Source organism: Arachis stenosperma, chromosome 4 (genome assembly GCF_014773155.1).
Source record: "Arachis stenosperma cultivar V10309 chromosome 4, arast.V10309.gnm1.PFL2, whole genome shotgun sequence".
In the NCBI taxonomy this organism is placed as follows: Eukaryota; Viridiplantae; Streptophyta; class Magnoliopsida; order Fabales; family Fabaceae; genus Arachis; species Arachis stenosperma.
This window is the reverse complement of record NC_080380.1, coordinates 2,306,799-2,329,437: the sequence shown is the minus strand read 5'-3', so window position 1 is coordinate 2,329,437 and position 22,639 is coordinate 2,306,799. Positions and strand designations below refer to the sequence as shown.

Genomic DNA, 22,639 nt, shown 5'->3' with positions numbered 1-22,639 from the left:
TTTTTATTGGCCAATTTTTCTTTAAATTTGTAACACCCTACCACACTAAGTTTTACGCTTAAGTCGTAAAACAGAGGTGGTGTGGTATTACGACCTCTGAATAAAATAAGTACATATAATAGCAGAAGAATTATAATATGCTAGGAGCCTTGAAGAATAGAGGAAACAAAAAATCGCGAAATAAAAGCGCAACGCTCAAGGAACGAGTTAACCTGCGTGCTAAGAAAACCATAACTATTAAACACAAGATAACAGAAGTGGGAATAGAGTGCCAAAGATACAAAATATCAAGCTCCTAACTCAGCCTGCGAAGTCAAGACTGGCCGGAGAATATTTACACATATATACATACATATCCAAAACCCAAAAGTACATATACACAATCCTGCCTCTCCATAAACCTCTAAGAGGATCAAAAAGAATAAGTCATGCGGAGAGAAAACTAAGTACATATATATATACATCATAGCATAACAAAATATCCCAGTAACCACTCCGCCTCAAGAGTCCAGACGCCTAACGAGATGCCTCTCGACCTGCATCTGAAAAATAACAACATAGTATGGAATGAGAACCGGAGGTTCTCAGTATGGTAAAGGTGCCACACACATAATATATAAGGTCCTGGGAATGCCAGAGGCAATCCTAGAACGCCGACACTCAGATTGTAGAGCTTAAAGTATTAAACAGAAGCCATAAAAGGAGGTTTCTAAAGAATATGTAGACCTGACTTAACTTAACCTTAAACCTAAATCTCATACTGCCATTCCTCCACACCTCCATCTCCATCAGTATTTCACAGACAAATAAACAGATAAAGGAAAGCACAGGAAGGTTACAAATACTGCAGGTAACAAATATACATTTAGCATGGCAAATACATTTAAGCACACCAAATTAAAGCACAAGCAAGTAGTTCAAGTAATATGCATATGATGCATGCCTGTCCTATGGCTGATGAGGCTCATCTGTCGGTTATCCAGCCAACCCGACAAGTCTGAATTGTCCTTAGACTGTCCCCCGACGTGCATCCCCAAGAGTCTATGCATAGCTTTATCTCAAATAATCAATATTGCTCAATGGGGGTAACATTCCCGGGAATTTATATAGTGCCCGGTCACACTTACGTCGTAGGGTCAACAGAGCATCGAGTTTTCAACCTGGTACACGTGGTGGCAAGCCACGGCACTTAATCCAGGAAATCTCGTATCTCAGATTATTCAAATTCATAAGCCATATAAATAATTCAATTATAATTCATCAACTTCAACATCATTCTCAATCGCATTTCATTCATCATCATACATCAATCATATTCAATCCTTATCCTTCATTATCACACCTCTCATTCCGTCCATCAATAGTTCCAATTCAAAACATAACTCATTCTTTTCTAAATGAATCAAACTTAAAACATGTTCATTTTCTTAATAACTCTAAATCAAACCATATAACCTTTGAATCTAAATCTTTTTAAATAATCATATAAACAAAATCTCTAATTTTCATAAAATTTTGGCAGCATCTCCTCTAAAACTCGGACTTTGCCACCCTTTTCGGGTCCAAACCTGCTTTCTTTTCAATTCAACATACCCTTTCTCATTATCATAACAATCTCCACAAAAAATCTACCTCAGATCAACAATTAAACTCATACAATATTCAAATCTAACAACCAAAATTCAACTAAGAGTCATAGTTCACAAATCCTAGGCTTCTAGCACAAAATACCTCATTATCACAACAACCTCCACAATAGTTATACCTCAAATCAATAATTCACCAGATCATTAGTTAATCAACAAGCACCAAACCAACCATGTTCATCAACAATAACATTCAACCATAATTCTCTCCAAATTAATATAATAACATTCACCATCCAAAATTAATAACTAATTATCCAATAAACTTCAACCAAATATATTCATCGACAAATTACTAAACATTAAACATACACCTGCATTCCAACTTATCCTATGGTCGTCTAGCCTAAGTTTTCACAGAACATTATATATTAAATGCAAGAAACCTAAACCATACCTTGGCCGATTTCCACGTAACGACCAAAGCAAATTATTTAAAACCAAGGCACCCCTTCAAAATTCAACTAATCAGCTTCCTCCAAGTTCCAGTATTCACAATTTCAAGCTCCAATTATTTATTCACAGCCTAATACACATTCATAACACATATATATCCAATTTAATACTCAAAGCTCAAATTCAATGAAATTAAAATAGAATTATCATATCCTCACCTTACCCAAGCTTCACATAAGCAAGAGTGAACATTTTTCTCAAGCTAATTGGATCCTAAAACATCAAAAATTAAAGAAATTCAATACCTCCACTCAAATTCCCAAAAATTGGGGAAGAAGAGGCTGAGAATTAAAAAAACAAGTTACCTATGAAATTGTTCCGGTAGAAACATAGAGCTCGATGCGGTGAACGCGTGACCGCAAACAGTGCGGCGATTGGAGTTCGGACGGAGAAGTTACGGCGTACGGAAGTTAACGTGAGGGTTTACGGGAATCTCTCATTCTTCTTTTCCCTGGAAGCTGAAAGCTTCGTTTACGTTGAAATGAGGGGAACGAAGGCTTAGGTTCACTTAAAAGGGGCTGGTCCGGTTGAACCGACAGCCCGGTTCGGGTCCGGTTCAACCGGTTCGGCCCGTTCGGTCCAATTTTGGACCGTTTTCTTCGAAATTAGTGTCAAAATTTTCGTTTCAATGAGCTCTATCCTAATTTGATATAATATTCACATTTCTAATCCTCCTTATTAAAAACTAATTTATTGACTAATTATTTACTAATTTTACCGGGGTTTACATCCTACCCACCTAATAAAGAATTTTGTCCTCAAAATTCAAATCTAGTTACCTGAAAAGAGATGTGGATAGTCCTTTCGCATATCTGATTCGAGTTCCTAGGTATGTTCCTCGATACCAGCTCGACTCCAAACTACTTTTACCAATGATACTTCCCTTCCTCGTAATCGTTTAACACTGGCGTCATCAATCCTCACCGGAATTACTGGGAGTGTTAGATCTTCTCTCACTTAGATTGGTTCTGGTTCTAGAACATGACTTGCATCAGGGGTATACTTCCTAAGCTGAGACACATGAAACACGTCGTGCAAATTCGAAAGATATGGCGGTAAGGCAATTCTATAAGCCACTGGCCCAATCCTCTTCAGAATCTCAAACGGTCCAATATAACGGGGATTCAGTTTCTTAGTTTTAATAGCTCTTCCCACGCCAGTGGTTGGTGTAACTTTCAGAAAGACATGTTCTCCTTCTTCGAATTCCAAAGGCTTTCGCCTCTGATCATCATAACTCTTCTGGCGGCTTTGGGCTATAAGCATTCGACTACGAATCTTCTTTATCTGCTCAGTCGTTTCAGCTATCATCTCAGGCCCTAATAAACTCCTTTCTCCAGTTTTATACCAACACAACGAAGATTGACATTTTCTGCCATACAGAGTCTCATATGGAGCCATTCCGATGCTCGCATGATAGCTATTATTATAAGCAAATTCAAACAATGGCATATACCGATCCCAGCTCGCAGGCTGGTCCAAAACACAAGCCCTTAGCATATCCTCCAAGGACTGAATAGTTCTTTTTGACTGACCATCTGTCTGAGGGTGATACGCAGTACTCAAGCTTAGTTGAGTCTCAAATGCACGCTAAAAAGCTTCCCAGAACCTTGATGTGAAACGAAGATGTCTACCAGATATAATGGTAGAAGGCACACCATGTAACCTGACAATCTCTTTAATGTACATTCGAACCAATTCTTCCATTGTGCAACTTATTCGAATGGGAAGGAAGTGAGTTGTTTTTGTCAGTCGATCCACAACTACCCAAATAGCATCACAACCAGATCGGGTTCTAGGCAACCCTATCACAAAATCCATTGCAACACTCTCCCATTTCCATTGTGGAATCTTTAAAGGCTGAAGGGTCCCTGATGGTCTCTGATGCTCAATCTTAACCTTCTGACACGTTAAACATTTAGATACATGTAATGCCACATCATTCTTCATCCCTGGCCATCAGAACATCGCTTTCAGATCCTGATACATTTTGGTACTCCCTGGATGAATTGAGAATCCATTCTTATAGGCTTCCTTCAAGATACTTTGTCGCAGGTCTCCAACATTAGGCACAATAATCCGGTTCTTGAACTTCCATAAACCATCCTGACCTTCTGACACTCTCCACTGCTTCTCCTGTTCAACTGCTGGTAATACCTTACGTAATGCTTCACTATCTCGATGAGCCTTCAAAAGTTCTGATTTAAAATCACTTGAAATCTGCAACTGACTCAAACACAGGATTCCAAATTCTTCTCTAACTCCCAAATTCAAACCTTGAAATGCTTTCAGTAACTCTTCCTCCCGTAGCATCATCCAAGCTGCATATAAAGACTTCCGACTCAAAGCGTCCACCACAACGTTCGCTTTTCCTGGATGATAATTCAATTCAAAATCATAATCTTTTAGAAGCTCCATCTACCTCCTCTGACGCATATTCAACTCCTTCTGCTAAAAAGATACTTCAAACTCTTATGGTATGAGAAAACATGAAACTTAACACCATAGAGATAGTGCCTCCAAATCTTTAAAGCAAATACAACAGCAGCAAGTTCCAAATCGTGTGTCGGATAGTTCACTTCATGCGGCCTTAACTGCCGTGAGGCGTATGCCACAACATTCTGGTGCTGCATCAGAACGCACCCTAAACCCTTCAGTGATGCATCACAGTACACTTCAAACGGTTCACTTGGTTCAGGTAATACCAATACAGGTGCAGTAGTCAACTTGTGCTTCAATGCTTGGAAACTCTCTTCACACTCCGGAGTCCAGATAAAAGGCGTATCCTTCCTAGTCAATTTAGTTAAAGGTAAGGCGAGCAGTGAAAATCCTTTAATGAATCTACGATAATATCCCGCCAAACCTAGGAAACTTCTGATCTCTGTCACTGAAGTTGGTCGCTCCCAATTCATCACTGCTTCCATCTTAGCAGGATCCATAGCTATTCCCTGCTTACTCACCACGTGGCCAAGAAACTTCACCTCACTCTTCCAGAACTCGCATTTAGATAACTTAGCGTACAACTTTCTGTCTCTCAGAATTTGCAGTACAATTCACAAGTGATCAGCATGCTCCTCTTCAGTCTTAGAATAAACAAGAATATCATCAATGAAGACAATATCAAACATGTCCAGATACAGTCGAAAAATCCTGTTAATATAATCCATAAATACTGCCGGGGCATTAGTTAACCCAAAAGACATCACTGTATACTCATAATGACCATAACGCGTCCTGAAAGCAGTTTTTGGAATATCCTCGTCTCTAACTCATATCTGGTGATACCCGGATCGCAGGTCAATCTTAGAAAACACACCAGCACCCTGTAATTGATCCATTAGATCATCGATTCTAGGCAATGAATATTTATTCTTCACAGTGATCTTATTCAATTGCCGATAGTCGACACACAGCCGCATACTCCCATCCTTCTTCTTTACCAGTAACACTGGCGCTCCCCACAGAGAAACACTTGGTCGGATAAAATGCTTACCCAAAAGATCTTCCAGCTGAGCCTTCAGTTCAGCCATTTCTAAAGGTGACATTCTATAAGGAGTAATTGAAATCGGATCGGCTCCAGGCACCAACTCAATTGCGAATTCCACTTCCTGGTTAGGTGGAAATTCATTAATTTCATCCAGAAACACATCTAAAAATTCACATACAACCGGAATCTGCTCTAAACTCTGATCATCACCTGATACTCCCGCAGTTAATAACATAATACCCTGACATTCAGTTCCAGAACAGTTTACTATCATAGAATTTAAATAGTAACTATTCACCACAACTGGTGCTTCTGACCCTTCCGGCATAAACTGTACTGGCTTCTCAGAACAATCAAGCAAAATATGATTCTTAAATAACCAATTTCCCGACTATCACAGCGCCACCTGCCTGCAGGATACATCGTGTCCCCTGTCACCCATACTAAACTTCACCTTGCAACTGATAATTTCCAAATCCAACCCATTACTCCTCAGGAACCTGTTGTGCCTGTAACGCCCTTTCCAGAGCCTGAATCCAATTATGTGCATCAGTGGGATTGAGGTTCTCCTGAAGATCGGAGGGTGAACTTTTAGAAATGTAGCAAGTGTCATAGGACCGTCCTCATCATTATTGTTACCGTGATTACCTTGGTTTATCTTATTACCCAGTGCCTCGGCTGTCACCTGCATAGCTGCAGCCATATTTTCCAGGGCAGCCATAAAGTCTAATGGATCATTCCCTGCCAAACCAGGAGTAACGGTGCCTATCCTACCTCTACCTCACCTGCGACCGCGTCCGCGAGTCGACATCTGGTCCTTATACACACTAAACAAGTGATATTAAGTTGATCAGTCTCAATATCGCAAGTCTAATGCTTTAAGTTCCAAATACATGCTCACAAACGTTTATGCCATATATATCAGTCAGATATCCTAATAGCACATAAACACATATACAGAGAATGCACAGAAGTACAATCAGTCCGTCTTTCAGGCTCTATAGGAACGAACTGCTCTGATACCATAATGTAACACCCTACCACACTAAGTTTTACGCTTAAGTCGTAAAACAGAGGTGGTGTGGTATTACGACCTCTGAATAAAATAAGTACATATAATAGCAGAAGAATTATAATATGCTAGGAGCCTTGAAGAATAGAGGAAACAAAAAATCGCGAAATAAAAGCGCAACGCTCAAGGAACGAGTTAACATGCGTGCTAAGAAAACCATAACTATTAAACACAAGATAACAGAAGTGGGAATAGAGTGCCAAAGATACAAAATATCAAGCTCCTAACTCAGCTTGCGAAGTCAAGACTGGCCGGAGAATATTTACACATATATACATACATATCTAAAACCCAAAAGTACATATACACAATCCTGCCTCTCCATAAACCTCTAAGAGGATCAAAAAGAATAAGTCATGCGGAGAGAAAACTAAGTACATATATATATACATCATAGCATAACAAAATATCCCAGTAACCACTCCGCCTCAAGAGTCCAGACGCCTAACGAGATGCCTCTCGACCTGCATCTGAAAAATAACAACATAGTATGGAATGAGAACCGGAGGTTCTCAGTATGGTAAAGGTGCCACACACATAATATATAAGGTCCTGGGAATGCCAGAGGCAATCCTAGAACGCCGACACTCAGATTGTAGAGCTTAAAGTATTAAACAGAAGCCATAAAAGGAGGTTTTCTAAAGAATATGTAGACCTGACTTAACTTAACCTTAAACCTAAATCTCATACTGCCATTCCTCCACACCTCCATCTCCATCAGTATTTCACAGACAAATAAACAGATAAAGGAAAGCACAGGAAGGTTACAAATACTGCAGGTAACAAATATACATTTAGCATGGCAAATACATTTAAGCACACCAAATTAAAGCACAAGCAAGTAGTTCAAGTAATATGCATATGATGCATGCCTGTCCTATGGCTGATGAGGCTCATCTGTTATCCAGCCAACCCGACAAGTCTGAATTGTCCTTAGACTGTCCCCCGACGTGCATTCCCAAGAGTCTATGCATAGCTTTATCTCAAATAATCAATATTGCTCAATGGGGGTAACATTCCCGGGAATTTATATAGTGCCCGGTCACACTTACGCGTAGGGTCAACAGAGCATCGAGTTTTCAACCTGGTACACGTGGTGGCAAGCCACGGCACTTAATCCAGGAAATCTCGTATCTCAGATTATTCAATTCATAAGCCATATAAATAATTCAATTAATTCATCAACTTCAACATCATTCTCAATCGCATTTCATTCATCATCATACATCAATCATATTCAATCCTTATCCTTCATTATCACACCTCTCATTCCGTCCATCAATAGTTCCAATTCAAACATAACTCATTCTTTTCTAAATGAATCAAACTTAAAACATGTTCATTTTCTTAATAACTCTAAATCAACCATATAACCTTTGAATCTAAATCTTTTTAAATAATCATATAAACAAAATCTCTAATTTTCATAAAATTTTGGCAGCATCTCCTCTAAAACTCGGTCTTTGCCACCCTTTTCGGGTCCAAACCTGCTTTCTTTTCAATTCAACATACCCTTTCTCATTATCATAACAATCTCCACAAAAAATCTACCTCAGATCAACAATTAAACTCATACAATATTCAAATCTAACAACCAAAATTCAACTAAGAGTCATAGTTCACAAATCCTAGGCTTCTAGCACAAAACCTCATTATCACAACAACCTCCACAATAGTTATACCTCAAATCAATAATTCACCAGATCATTAGTTAATCAACAAGCACCAAACCAACCATGTTCATCAACAATAACATTCAACCATAATTCTCTCCAAATTAATATAATAACATTCACCATCCAAAATTAATAACTAATTATCCAATAAACTTCAACCAAATTATTCATCGACAAATTACTAAACATTAAACATACACTGCATTCCAATTATCCTATGGTCGTCTAGCCTAAGTTTTCACAGAACATTATATATTAAATGCAAGAAACCTAAACCATACCTTGGCCGATTTCCACGTAACGACCAAAGCAAATTATTTAAAACCAAGGCACCCCTTCAAAATTCAACTAATCAGCTTCCTCCAAGTTCCAATATTCACAATTTCAAGCTCCAATTATTTATTCACAGCCTAATACACATTCATAACACATATATATCCAATTTAATACTCAAAGCTCAAATTCAATGAAATTAAAATAGAATTATCATATCCTCACCTTACCCAAGCTTCACATAAGCAAGAGTGAACATTTTCCTCAAGCTAATTGGATCCTAAAACATCAAAAATTAAAGAAATTCAATACCTCCACTCAAATTCCCAAAAATTGGGGAAGAAGAGGCTGAGAATTAAAAAAACAAGTTACCTATGAAATTGTTCCGGTAGAAACATAGAGCTCGATGCGGTGAACGCGTGACCGCAAACAGTGCGGCGATTGGATCTCGGACGGAGAAGTTACGGCGTACGGAAGTTAACGTGAGGGTTTACGGGAATCTCTCATTCTTCTTTTCCCTGGAAGCTGAAAGCTTCGTTTACGTTGAAATGAGGGGAACGAAGGCTTGGGTTCACTTAAAAGGGGCTGGTCCGGTTGAACCGACAGCCCGGTTCGGGTCTGGTTCAACCGGTTCGGCCCGTTCGGTCCAATTTTGGACCGTTTTCTTCGAAATTAGTGTCAAAATTTTCGTTTCAATGAGCTCTATCCTAATTTGATATAATATTCACATTTCTAATCCTCCTTATTAAAAACTAATTTATTGACTAATTATTTACTAATTTTACCGGGGTTTACAAAATTTATCTAAAATTTTTATTTATTTAATTTTCGTCAAATATATGTATACAAATTATTTGAAAAAGTAACATTTAGTATTTTAAAAAAAAACAAAATTCACGTCTTTTTTTTCTCTATTTTTATCTTTTTGATGAGCTTTGTTTTGTTTCCCATAACTTATATTTTCAGTTGCTTTTAAATTAAGCTGTAAACAGATTTTAAATTAAGCTTTAAAAATACGTTCAATTACAAATTTACCGTTAAATTAAATTTTATGGTAATCAATCAATTAACTTTTATTTTACTAATAAATTATTTTCATGCAAATTATTGTTAATTTTTCAATATTATTCTATAAATAAATTATTTTTTTAAGATAATAAGATGATAATTTACTTGTCTAGAAATTATGATTTCATTGTCATGCACGTTTTTGTGTTTTTACTTACCAACTAGAATTTATTTTTAATGAAATTAGAATTTATTTTCAATAAAACAAAAGTATCTAATCAAAATATTAATTTGGTCTTCTTAAATAATTGAACATAATATTATTAATTTTGTCTACAACAAAAATTTTTAATAAAATTTTTTCAAATAAAATCAACCCAAAAATAGAAGAAAAAAAAGAACAACTAATAAAAATATTTATTTTGGCATTGCCATCAAGAATAGGATAGCCATAGAAAAAATCCAACCAAATAAAAAAGACGTAACTTATACAATTAAACTACCATTATATTATCACAATAAACTATAACATCACCAACTAAAGAGACATGCAACAAATATAGAAGAGATCATGCCAAAATTTCAACTATGCTCATGTTATCAAACAGTCCACATTATACCATAATTACATTTTTGTCTTCTACCACATGAAATTGCGATGAATTATCTTGGCATTTATGATATCTTCCTTAGACTTGTAAAGAATCTCTATTTTTATTTTTTCTTTCTTCATATTAACCAACTATATTAAACACGATTCCCACAAAATCATTAACACTAAATTTCAAAGCTAATATTTTCTACCTATTTTATTTGCTAGTACAATTATTTCTTTAAAAAAATAAAAAACATAAATACATTCTACACATATCTTTTAGGCTTTTTATTTAAATAAAATAAAAAAAGATTAATTTTATTTGATTCTTTTAGATTAAATTCAAAAACGTGAATCTTCTAAATCTATTAATACATAAATTGTGTTAGAGTCATGTGTATTAAATATTATATTAAATATCACAATCTAGGATAATTTATGCATCAAATATGAATAGTAAAACTCTCAAAATTGTTGTCTAATGTCCAATCAATTTCATCCTGAAATATTAACATGGTGTGATGACATAAACATGTACGTATTTATTAAATAATTTTCATCATTTATAGAGGAATGAATAAAAACATAAATTAAGAAATACATTTGAAATAATAAATTTGAGGGGTAAGTATGGTTTTGGTCCCTAACGTTGAGGACCAGAATCGAAACCGTCCCTCATCTAATTTTCGATTTAAAATCGTCCTTAACGTTTCTTTTCGTATTAAAATCGTCCTTTTTATTTTTTTTGGACAAAAATACCCTCCCCTTTTTTCCTTTTCCCCTCCCTCTCCCCCCTCCCCTTTCCCCCGGAAATGGATCCTCTCCAGTTTTTTCAACACTTGACAAAATACAGTGCAATCTCTCACCTTTGATTTTAATAGTGGGACCAGAAATAAATAAGAGAGAGAGAGTGGTGAATGGTTAGATTAAACACTGCACACCATCCAGTTTTTTATTCACTGGAGAGGATCCATTCCCCTTTCCCCCCACCCCACCGTCACCCCTTCCCCCCTTCCCCCACCACCACCCTCACCCCGTCACCCCCTCCTCCTCCTCCCCCTTCCCCTTTCCCCTCCCCCCTCCCCCTTCCCCCTTCCCCACCACCCCGTCACCCCTCCTCCTCCCCCTTCCCCTTTCCCCTTCCCCCATCCCACCGTCACCCCTTCCCCCCTTCCCCCACCCGCACCCCATCACCCCCTCATCCTCCCCTTTCCCCTTCCCCTCCCCCCACCCCCACCCGCACCCACACCCTGTCACCCCCTCCCCCTCCACAAACGTGTTTTTTTATTTTTTATTTTTTAAAATTTTATATTTTTTTTAAAGTAGGGGTAGTTTAGGAATTAAATTAAAATTTTTATTAAAAAGGACGATTTTAATACGAAAAGAAACGTTAAGGACGATTCTAAATCGAAAATTAGATGAGGGACGGTTTCGATTCTGGCCCTCAACTTTAGGGACCAAAACCATACTTACCCCTAAATTTGATTAAGAAATATAAATAAGAAGAACATACCTAATTGAAAGTTTGATATTAGTTCTGAAAAAGGGATTGGACGAGAACGAACGTGTGAAAATGAAGAAAAAGGGAATAAAAGTAACCGTTTGGTCCAATTCAAACCGATTTTTTAAATAAACTATTTGTATAAAATAAACCGATTTTTTTAAAACCATATAGTAACACGTGTTAGCCATTCAAAAATAACTTCACCTGCAGTCGACTGCAGGTGAGTTTCTGCCGTACAAAGCCACTTTCATTTTTTGTGAGTATATTTGTCAGCGTTCTAAATTCTAATGAATACAAATGGTAATTTATTTAATATTTAAAAACCCATTTTAGATGAATCATGAGTCTAAATAGATGAGTTCTCTATATATGAATGTTAAGTTTACGGCCATGAATTCTTTGCTCCTACATTTTTGTAGGAGTATTATTAACCTTCATAAAAATAATTATAAAATATACCCTTTTTTTTTGAAAAATTTACTAATTAAATTTTGACCCCTCAAATTATTAGTTTTTAACTTTGTCTCCTTTCTCTTTCATTTTCAGATTCAAAGACATTTAGAGAAAAGAGATCTGCTAGGGTTTCCTCTCTTTATCAATTTCTGCTAGAATTTTCAATCTCTGTCTCTCCCTCTTCCTCTTCCCCTACCGGAAATCTCAATATCTTCCTCTTCCCCTTGCTGCCGCAACCTGCGCCCGCCGCCGCGCAAGACGCCGCCGCCTCCGCGCAAGACGAAAAACTGAGAGAGATTAGAGTTCTTGGAGAGCATCAACGAGACTGATTAAATCTCCTTCCGAAATAGAGTTCTGAGTTTTCTCCCTAAACCTCTCTACCAGGTTTCTTTCCTTTAGATTCATTCATTTCCTTCTTTGTCATCCTTCTTATGCAAAGTTTCATTAGATTGAACTTGTTCGAATTGGATTAGTCATTAGATTGAAGATCATGCCAAACCCCTTTAAGCTAGCCAAGCAAAGTTTCTTAATTGAATATCTTATTCTTGTTTAAATGAACTATGATTTAAATTGTTTCAATGGAACCAAATTTAGGTGCTCAACTGCTCACAGAAACTATATGCATATATAATCAATAAGGAAAATGCTATTTCAGATAGAATTTTTAGTTATTAGCAGAGCTAATCTTAACAAATTATTTTGTTATTTGTAATTATCAGTCTATAATTAGGAGTTTTAATTTATCTTTTTATTAAATATCAAGAAAAAAATGATCTTTATAGTGATTTTTAATTCAAACAAGTACAAATATCAAATTTCCAATTGACTTGTATATAAGAAAAAATCTTTATTCAAATATATGGGTTTAACATTGACTTTTGATATGAATTAGCAATCTGGTATATCCAAGAAAAATCTGGCCAACAGATATTATTTTTTACCAAAACAAACGAAGGAATCAAGATCTGGAATATCTCTTGGAATCATAAAATCAACGAGGCATTCTGTTATTTGCTTGTTCTTAGTACTGTAATGATGCCTTGATCTCATTATCCAATTATCTTTATTTGATTATTGTCTTAGTGATAAGTTGGAATTTCTGATGAGAAACAAACAATTTGCAAACCCGGCAGCTTAGTCAGATCATGGCTTCTCCTTCTCAAACTCACCACAATGTTGCAATGCGGGTCCTTCTCAAACATCCAAAGGTCGATTGTCATTTTGTTTGACAAAAAGTTCAAGCGGGTGTGATGAAATTACTTTCAGTTCCTTCTTCTCGACAATTGACCGACATCCTTATCAAATCTTCCTCCACTCAATTGTTTGATGCTAATAAATCTTCCTAGAGAGGTCTGCTAGGGAGCACAAAATTGGGACAATTGGTAAATTTTAAATTGCTTTTGTTACTATATTACCCTATTTGGTTGCGTGTCATTGTTTTCATGTGTGTTTTATGTAGATATTAGATGTGCTTCTCTTGTAAGTTTAACTCTAATGTTATGTTTTGTGAAGCTGTTTTAGTTTCAATATTTGGAGATTGATTTTCCCATCATCAGGTAGCTTTTTCTTGCCTTGTAATGATTCAACTCTTAACCTGCAGAGAGCTTTTTTAAATTATCCTCGTTTTAGCTTTTTATTGTTATATTTCAATCTCTCTTGTCCATCCTCTCATTTCTGGATTCTTTTTCTTCTAATGTTTCATGTATTCAGTCTTCATTGGAGCTTGATCATTATTTGTATCCCGGATAAAGGTGATGAATCAGGGCCAATCATACTTCATCTGGATTTTTACATGCGGTAAGTTTATTTGTACTTTCCCTCCATTTTTCCAAATAGGTTATTAGTATTAATTTTTTTCTTTGTTATTTTGAAGTGAAATATGTAGTTTGTGTTTTCTTTCTCTTGTTAACCTATATTCATAGGATGTGATTTGGTGGGAATGTATATGGATAGAGCAAAATCGTTGCATATTTGATAGGATAAATTATAGTTCTTTTTACTACTGAAACTATTTAGTCTTTAAGTTCAGTTGTTTGTCTGTGTGTGTAGCCAAATATAATACCCAGAAATTTGATATTGCTCCACTAGTTTTTCCTACCAGAGTTGTCTGCCTGTCATTACTATTGCTTTGATTCCTAAACCAATGTGCTGTTCTTTGACCTTTTGTGTGTGTGTGTGTGGCTATGCTTAGCCAAATATAACACCAAGAAATTTGATATTACTCCACTAGTTTTTTCTACTGGAGTTTTCTATCTGTCATTACTGTGGCTTTGATTCGTAAACCAATGTGCTGTTTTTGACCTTTTGGATGACTCTAGCTGAAAACTTGAACCACACTGCAGTATGATGTTAGCTTTTAATATCTCTACTTATGACATTTTCACTTTGCTAGATATTTGAAGCAGCAAGCATCTTTGGCAAATAGATCGTTATCCAAGTATAATTTTTTTAATACATATTTCTACAAGAAGCTTCAAGAGGCTGTTTCGGTTAAGGTAATATATTATCTTTATGCACATGCATAGCTGTATTTATGTCATTATGTGCATGTATGGCAATAATTTTCTAATTATTTGCAAGTAGAGTTTAGATGTTTAAGATCATCACATTCTTAATTGTTCTATTCTAAAAATAATATGCCCTTTACTGGCTGCTGGTTTGACTGATAGCTGATAACGTATTAATGATGTTTAACTTCTGTTATTAAATATATTTTTAGTTGATAGTTTTGAAGGAAACATTCAATTGATCACTATACAAGTGCAAATGACTGATCGAAGAACTATTTCTCGGGCAGCATAAACTATTAGCTTATCACTCAATGTATATTTTTTTTTTTTTTGCACTGGTTCTTTCTAGATGACATGTGAAGTTATTATGGGGAAAACATATCTAGAAATTGGAGTGGGATATTTGATAGTTCATTAGTTAGAATGCATGATAGAGAACAAGTGAATAATAGGTGTAATTATTATTCTTATTAATAGTTAAATTTCAGCTAGGTATTGTCTACATTTCAAGCCTAAAGGCTTTTTTATGTGAGGGAGGGTATAAGAGACAAACTGCATCCACGTGCCTTAACCTAGCAACTTAGGCATTTTGGAGTGTTAATTTTTAGTATGTTCTCTAATTCATTTTCCCATTAAATGATATAGCAAAGTGACAGAGCAACATTCTTTGTCAAATTCAGAAGGAGGTGGAAGGGTGTAAATATATTTCAGAAGGCCTATGTTTTGGTGTTTAGGAAGTTATGGGTCAAGAATTTTCTCATGAAGGAGTTAATAGCGAGAATACATCATATGAGCAGGAGGAAGTTGACGTGGATTATATGGATGAGGACGACACAAATGTGGAACCAATGTTCGATGAAGGGTATAACATTGACTCACTTAAAGACATTGGGATGATTGAATTTTGGAACATTAGGGATGAAGATGTATGATGAAGATGTATGTCATTTTCACTTGTATGTCATTAATTATTCACTCAACCACTATATATTTATATATTAATTTATACATTTTTTTATATATATTAATTTATACAATTTTTTTTAACTAAATAATTGATTACCAGTATACCTTGGCTTGATTTTTAAAAAAATGGAAATTCAAATCGCCAAAACTTGATGGTAGACATGTTATTGATATTTTATAAAGTTAATTGTGGTAAAGTCAGAATATATCTTGGAAAAATAAATAAGAATGTTCACGTTACATGCAATTATGCAAAGGTGACCTACATTGTTCAAAAGTCAAAACTAACATGCTATAAAATTACAAGTAAAATGTTCTTATTTCTTCTTCCAAGACACTAAGTCCAACCATTGTCCATGCCTTTGGTGTCTGAAACCAGTACCTGCATTATACCAAACCAGGTGAATTAGTTCATTTCATTTCTTTAGACAAAAGAGAAGAAGTTGCATCACCCCAATTTGAGAGACTAATCAAATGTATGATTTGATGAATTCAACTAATTATCAATTTAAACAGCAAGAATGAAGCCACAGAATTGTACAGCAGGCCACACATCAACTCCAAAGGACATGTCCCCTGTTGTAGCAAAATCTCGATAAACCTGAAGTGCAAATTTGGGGTTCAGGTCCTTCCACTTGCTAGTATCATGAATGTTATAAGCATTCATTTCACGCCATGGATCGTGTGACCCAAGATCATGAGGCACAGCCCCTCTAACCTTATGAATTCCGCAGTTGCCCTCTGCCAGAAACTTCACTTTTCTTCCATCTTCACATAATACAGCTTTAGCGAAGTCACGCTGTATATTTAATTCAATCCTTGGAAAGAGCTCAAGAAGGGCAAACGAAGCATAGAAGTGCACATCATATGTGCACCACATGATATATTCAACACCTTCCAAGTACAGAAACCTTCCAACATCATTGCCAGAGTAACACTAGCATCACTTTCTTGGGAGAGATCACCACGATGTTTTTCATCCACGCCATCTACCATGCAATCAACGTCACTGGCACTATCTGTTGTATACTCAAACATCATAGGTGCTCTCTGTTGTACGCCCAGCATCTGCACCTTGTCTACGACTCACTTTGGCTTCAGTCACTTTGACTTCTGTATTTTCCAATTCTTTTACCTGATCCCGGCTTTTATTCCTCATATTTGAAGATCTGGAAGACAGATCAAAGAGTCTTCATTTATTAGACTAATCTGACAATAGCAAGATCCACCAAAAAGCTAGATTTTATGCAGGTTACTCAATCACAAAACAAATATACTTAAATGAATACATACCAATCCAAATTGTTCCTCCAGCAACAAGAAAGTAGAGTTCATTAAACAATGTGAACTTGTACCTGTAAATGAAAATTCAGTTATATTATCTAAATGAAGAACAGTCTGATAAATATGGGGGGAGGATGATCTAGGAAAGATTGAGAGAAACCTTTCTTAGTTAAAATAAATAACAAAAATTTATAGACAGAAGAGCTAGTCATGAACTAGCAAAGAAAAAAAAAGAAAAAGAAAAGTTCTGTTTTATGTTTTTTGCACATACTGCAGAGGCTCTAAGCTAATATATACCTGGCAATTATCCATAACAAACAAATACACAAGTTGATGCTTAAAAATTAAAATGTCTTCATGCTTAAACAGAGAATTACCATTCTGGTAGTGACTCATCCTGAAGAATAGGATTTTGCCATTTCTCAATGTCTTCTTCCCATCGTTTGTATTCTGTTTGGAATTTAAAACATAACAAGGTTTATAAATATTACTGACAGAATCTAAAACCACTTAGAAACATTACTTTAGAGGCATTCATATCTTTTATCCTTTTACGGTGTGTGAAGATCATAACATATAATACTAATGCAAAACATAACAAGGTTTATAAATATTACTGACAGAATCTAAAACCACTTAGAAACATTACTTTAGAGCATTCATATCTTTTACCTTTTACGGTGTGTGAAGATCATAACATATAATACTAATGCAGATAAACCATAGTAAGGAAGAATATCAACTTCAATCCAATCAGACAACATACGAGTTAATGCATCATGGGCCAAGTCCTTTGCAGCTCTCTCAGAAGTCCCATAAAATTTTGTGTATCTCCTGCAGAGTAAAAGAATTGAAATTATTCAAACAAAAGCGCACCACAAAAAAAAAAAGGTCGGCATACTACGTCTTGCTAGACATTTACTATATACAATATTCTTACATAATTCTGATTACCTATGAAAAGTGCTGCCTTTTGAGAACTTTACTTTTGGAGATGACCATGCAAGACTAAATGCCACAGTGCATTTTCCATAGGGTTCCACTAGATTTCCCTCCAAACAAAATCACTAGAATCTTCTCTCATTTTCTATTTTTTCCTATAGAGATTTACAGAAAGATTACAGAACAAGCCCATAGCAATTTAATGTCTAAACTATAGTATGGAATAAGTACGAATTACTTCAACAACTGGTGCTTGACACATTGGACACTTCCTTCCACTTCGATGCAAATCATTAGCACAGTTAGAACATGTGCACATGTGCCCACATCTGCAAGAAAAAAACCAAAAAACAAAATGCTTGTTAAGAGATTAAACTCGAGAGCAAAATTGGCTGCTGATGTATCAAAATGATACTGAATAGTTTACCTGTACAAGAGAGAATCAATATTGCTTTCGCAGCAAATGCAGCAAACCCCTTTCCTCATGCATTCCCATTTGGATTTATCATCTGGTGAATCATGGTCACGTGTTCCTGTGATTAAATCAATTCAACTTGATCTTAGAGCTAATGAATTAATGAATGATACAGGTAGAAAGACAAAATTTACGACTAGAAAAAATGTATACCTGATGAACCAGTTGAGCGATTTAGGGCCGCAGAAACCTCTACCTTATTGAGCGTGGGAGGCGTGGGGAGGCGTGGCGCGGCGGCGGAAGCAGGGCGCGGCGGAAGCATGGCGCGGCGGCGGCGGAGGCGGAGGCGTGGCGGGTCGGCGGAAGCAGGTCGCGGAAATTTGCAGCAGAGGAAGGGGATGAGAATGGTAGGGATTGCAGTTGGATGAAAACCCTAACTGCTTCTCTTCTCTGAATGCCCCTGAATCTGAAATCATAAAGAACGGGGATGGCAGAGTTAGGATTTTTCAAGAACTCTAAGGAGAGGGGAGAGTGAGGGCAGAGTTAGGGAAGGAAAGAAAGGCTTCAATCTGGTTGATGCTCTCCAAAAATCAATAATCTCTCTCAGTTTCTCGTACTAAAAATGGGAAAGGAAGAAAAGTTAAAAACTAATAATTTGAGAGGTCAAAATCTAATTAATAAATTTTTAAAAAAAAAAAAATGGGGTACATTTTATAATTATTTTTATGATGGTTAATAATAAACCTACAAAAATGTAGGAGTAAGGAATCTATGGCCTTATAATAGACATAAATGCAAGCATTAAATTTAAAAATTAGTTAACATATGAGGTTATATTAGACTTTTAAATTTTGAAAAACACAAGTCAATTTTGAAAAGCTCTATCTTATAGCTTAATTTGATAAAATTTTTACTTTTTAGAAATAACTTATAAAAGTTAATTTTTAAAAAATGGTTTTTTAAAAGTTATAGTTTGGTAAAGCTTTTACTTTTCAAAAGTAACTTATAAAAATTAACTTTTAAAAGATGGCTTTTTACTTAGGACAGTGAAAAATTTTTCTTTCATGCCGAAGCAACGTGGAGTAGTTGGACGTGTGTAAAGTTCTTCCCCAAGAAACAACAAGTTTGACCGAAGCAGAAATAGCAGGCTTTAACATGTAAAACTGATTAATAAGATAAGTACTACATTATGTTAATTAATGTGGTTAAATGTTTGGACCATTTTTATTTCAAGCCCAATAAAATTTTTTGAAGCTGGGTTATTCATTCAACAAGAATAAATTGGGATGCTGTATCCCTCTTTGGGCTTAGTCCCAATAATAATAATAATAATAATAATAATAATAATATGTGAAAGAAGTGTTGGAGCCTTGGAGGAACTAGGATAACCCAGACGCCGTAGAGAATTGTGTCTTGTGTTGTGCGTTACATTTTAGTTAATCAAATGTATGTCCTAAGGGATTTTTTTTATTTATAAAATAAAAAAAAGTATTATTTTTTTTAACATGATTTCCGAACTTTAATTCTCTAAATACGATTTTTTTTTTGTATTTAAACAAGTTCGCCGAACCCCCGGCAAACTCTATAAAAATTGGCAAGTTCGCCTAATATGCGGCAAACTCTATAAATTTTTTATAGTTCGCCTAATCCCGCGGCGAACTCTGTTTTAAGTTTTTCAATAAAATTTTTTGAAATTGGGTTATTCATTCAACAAGAATAATGATTTTCGAACTTTAATTTTTCAAATACGATTTTTTTTTTTTACATTTAAGCAAGTTCGCCAAACCCCCGGCAAACTCTATAAAAATTGACAAGTTCGCCTAATCTGCGGCAAACTCTATAAATTTTATATAGTTCGCCTAATCCCACGGCGAACTCTGTTTTAAGTTTTTTCAATTCCGTTTTTTAATCCATTATCACCATCTCCAGATAATATATACATCTACAAATAGTATATAAGAATACACAAAAATACACGGACAACAAGCATGACTTTTTCAAGGATTTTTTTAATTATAAATTAAAAAAATAACTCATACTTAACAATGGCAACTATTGTTATCGTCTCTAAAAATACGTAGATACTTTTTTATCATTCTTAGTTGGTTTAATAAACATCTACTTACATTTTAATCGAAACAATTCTTTCTTTAAATCAAAGTTATCATTTTCTAATTTTTTTAATTCTTAAATCTTATCAATTTTCAAATTATCAAAATTACACATTCTAAATTCTATTTATAATTTTCCTGACTAAGTTTTTTTTGTTACATATTTTCTTTTCTTTTCTTTTTTGGAATTGGGTTATATATTTTCCTTCCTAAGTTACCAATCACTAGCGACTACCATTGTATTTTTGTTTTCTACTTTTATAATTATCAATCTTTTTCACCAAAAATTTTTTCTCTATCCAACTCACAAAAACTTTAACTCATAATTTTAACAATCGAAAAACCGAACCAAAAAGTCCATCCCACATCATAACAAAGCTCATATGCTGGGCCTACACCAAAAACCCCAACATCATCATTAGGATGAATAACTCTAACCAAATAAATCCCCATCTCTAACATGGACTGCATATCCTCTGACTCTATACAGTCTATGTCTCCATTTCAGGAACAACGTTACACGTTTCACAAATATAGCTCCTTCACGTCGTTTCAGCAGCTGAAAAAGAATAACCTCTTCATCATGGTAGCATTTGTCTCATGCTATTGCTATGGCTAAAAAAGGCCAATGTGAATTGTGGTGCTTTCTGGTGTCACCAGTAATATTTTTACTTAATGTTATCCATTTAGAGTCTATTAATATTAATTCATTTCTTCTGTTGATGCAGCAAGTCTCTGGGCGTGTTATGTCTAACCATTTTCACTTTCTTTAGTAATCAGAAAATACGGTAAGGATGTATATATCTCATTAGAATGGCTTCTTATAAGAGGAAAGGAGAACTATTTTCGGAATCTACTTCTGAGTCGACTCTTGTAAAACTGGGCTAGGGTTACCAGTGATATTTGGTGTTGCCCTTTTTACTGATGAGGGGAGGGTTGTCTACCCCTTTGATTGCTGCTGTGGGAATAGCAGGTCGGTACTCATGCAGAAACTTTAGACCATCTCCAGTAGGGAACTCATTCCAGTTCTTATTTATGACCCACCTGTCATAAAAAATAACTCCACATCAGCTTTTGCGTCATAAACAGTAAATAAGAATTCAAAACATCTCTCTCTTCTCCATTAGAAGGAACTCACTTTAGTCCCCATTGTGGTCCCACTTAATTAATTAATTAAAATACTTAAACTTAATATAATTAATTTTTTCAATAATATTTTAAATTTATAAATTTAAAAATAATTCACTATTAAAAAATATTAATATTAAATAAATTCATACATAACAATAATACACAATATATACTTCGAGATTAAACTAATTTGTAAAATTAATTAATACAAAAAAAATTATTACAACGGTTAATTTTAATAATGTAGTTAATATTTTAAATTTTAAAAATTATTAAATAAATTAATTATGATTTAATTATTTAATTATGTAAGTGTTAGTATTTTAATTATTTAATCTAATTAATTATTATAATTATTAATAAATTAATTATACTTTAATTATTTAATATAAATTATTAATTAAATAAAAATATAATTATTTAATTATTTTAAATTTTATATAATTATTTATTTTTATAATAACTGTTATGTGGTAAGTTATTATTGGTTACAATGAGTCCCTCTAAATGGGACTCTCTCTTCTTAAAGAACGTGCTGAAACTCATGTTGGTTATGCTCCAATGGTAGGATTCCTTAAATGTCAGAAAAAGTTAAATGGGAACCCACTCATTGAAGATGCTCTTAGATCAGTATTCTGCTACAGTGATGTCATCCACTTGGATATGACAAGACTTTATTGAAAAGCACCGGGACGGTTTTTTCTATTGTCAGCCCTTCGATTGAATAGTTTTTAGCAGTTGTGTGAATTGTGGACCCCTTGAGTGTGCTGACTGCCTCTTAGTTGCTGTTGTTCTCGGTTGGGTTTCTGAGTTCTGGACCCCTTGTTAATAGTTGCGTGGTAAGTTCTTTCTTTTTGCCGATAGAAATTCAGGTGCAGTCGACTTCACGTGAAGTTGATACCTGAGAGTTGTTAGATGATTTGATTGATTTAACTAAATTTTCATCTAACGGCTCTCAGGTATCAACTTTACGTGAAGTCGACTGCACCTGAGTTTTCACCCTTTTTGCCGGCATGCTGTTTATAAAATTGAAAAAGGAACGGTAAACTTAACATTCGTATATAAAGAACTCATCTATTTAGACTCATGATTCATCTGAAGTGGGGAGTAATC

The 22,639-nt window shown here is 35.1% G+C and overlaps 3 long non-coding RNA genes across 4 annotated transcripts; all 3 read right to left on the bottom strand.

Moving 5' to 3' along the window:
• Positions 1-263: 263 nt before the first annotated feature.
• On the bottom strand, positions 264-2,618 carry LOC130973630 (uncharacterized). The gene is made up of 4 exons (XR_009084210.1): positions 2,408-2,618; positions 2,261-2,315; positions 2,044-2,172; positions 264-542 (listed from the first exon to the last, which is right to left on the bottom strand). It is a non-coding gene; the product is annotated as an uncharacterized LOC130973630 (long non-coding RNA).
• A 4,190-nt stretch (positions 2,619-6,808) lies between these two features.
• Positions 6,809-9,150, bottom strand: LOC130973629 (uncharacterized). The gene is made up of 4 exons (XR_009084209.1): positions 8,980-9,150; positions 8,833-8,887; positions 8,616-8,744; positions 6,809-7,128 (listed from the first exon to the last, which is right to left on the bottom strand). It is a non-coding gene; the product is annotated as an uncharacterized LOC130973629 (long non-coding RNA).
• A 6,655-nt stretch (positions 9,151-15,805) lies between these two features.
• On the bottom strand, positions 15,806-18,534 carry LOC130973437 (uncharacterized). Of its 2 annotated transcripts, XR_009084136.1 has the most exons (9): positions 18,498-18,534; positions 18,297-18,402; positions 18,108-18,198; positions 17,882-18,024; positions 17,694-17,761; positions 17,305-17,377; positions 16,937-16,998; positions 16,362-16,812; positions 15,806-16,025 (listed from the first exon to the last, which is right to left on the bottom strand). It is a non-coding gene; the product is annotated as an uncharacterized LOC130973437 (long non-coding RNA). The 2 variants fall into 2 exon arrangements; XR_009084135.1 differs by having other exon boundaries at positions 15,806-16,812.
• Between the last annotated feature and the right edge of the window lie 4,105 nt (positions 18,535-22,639).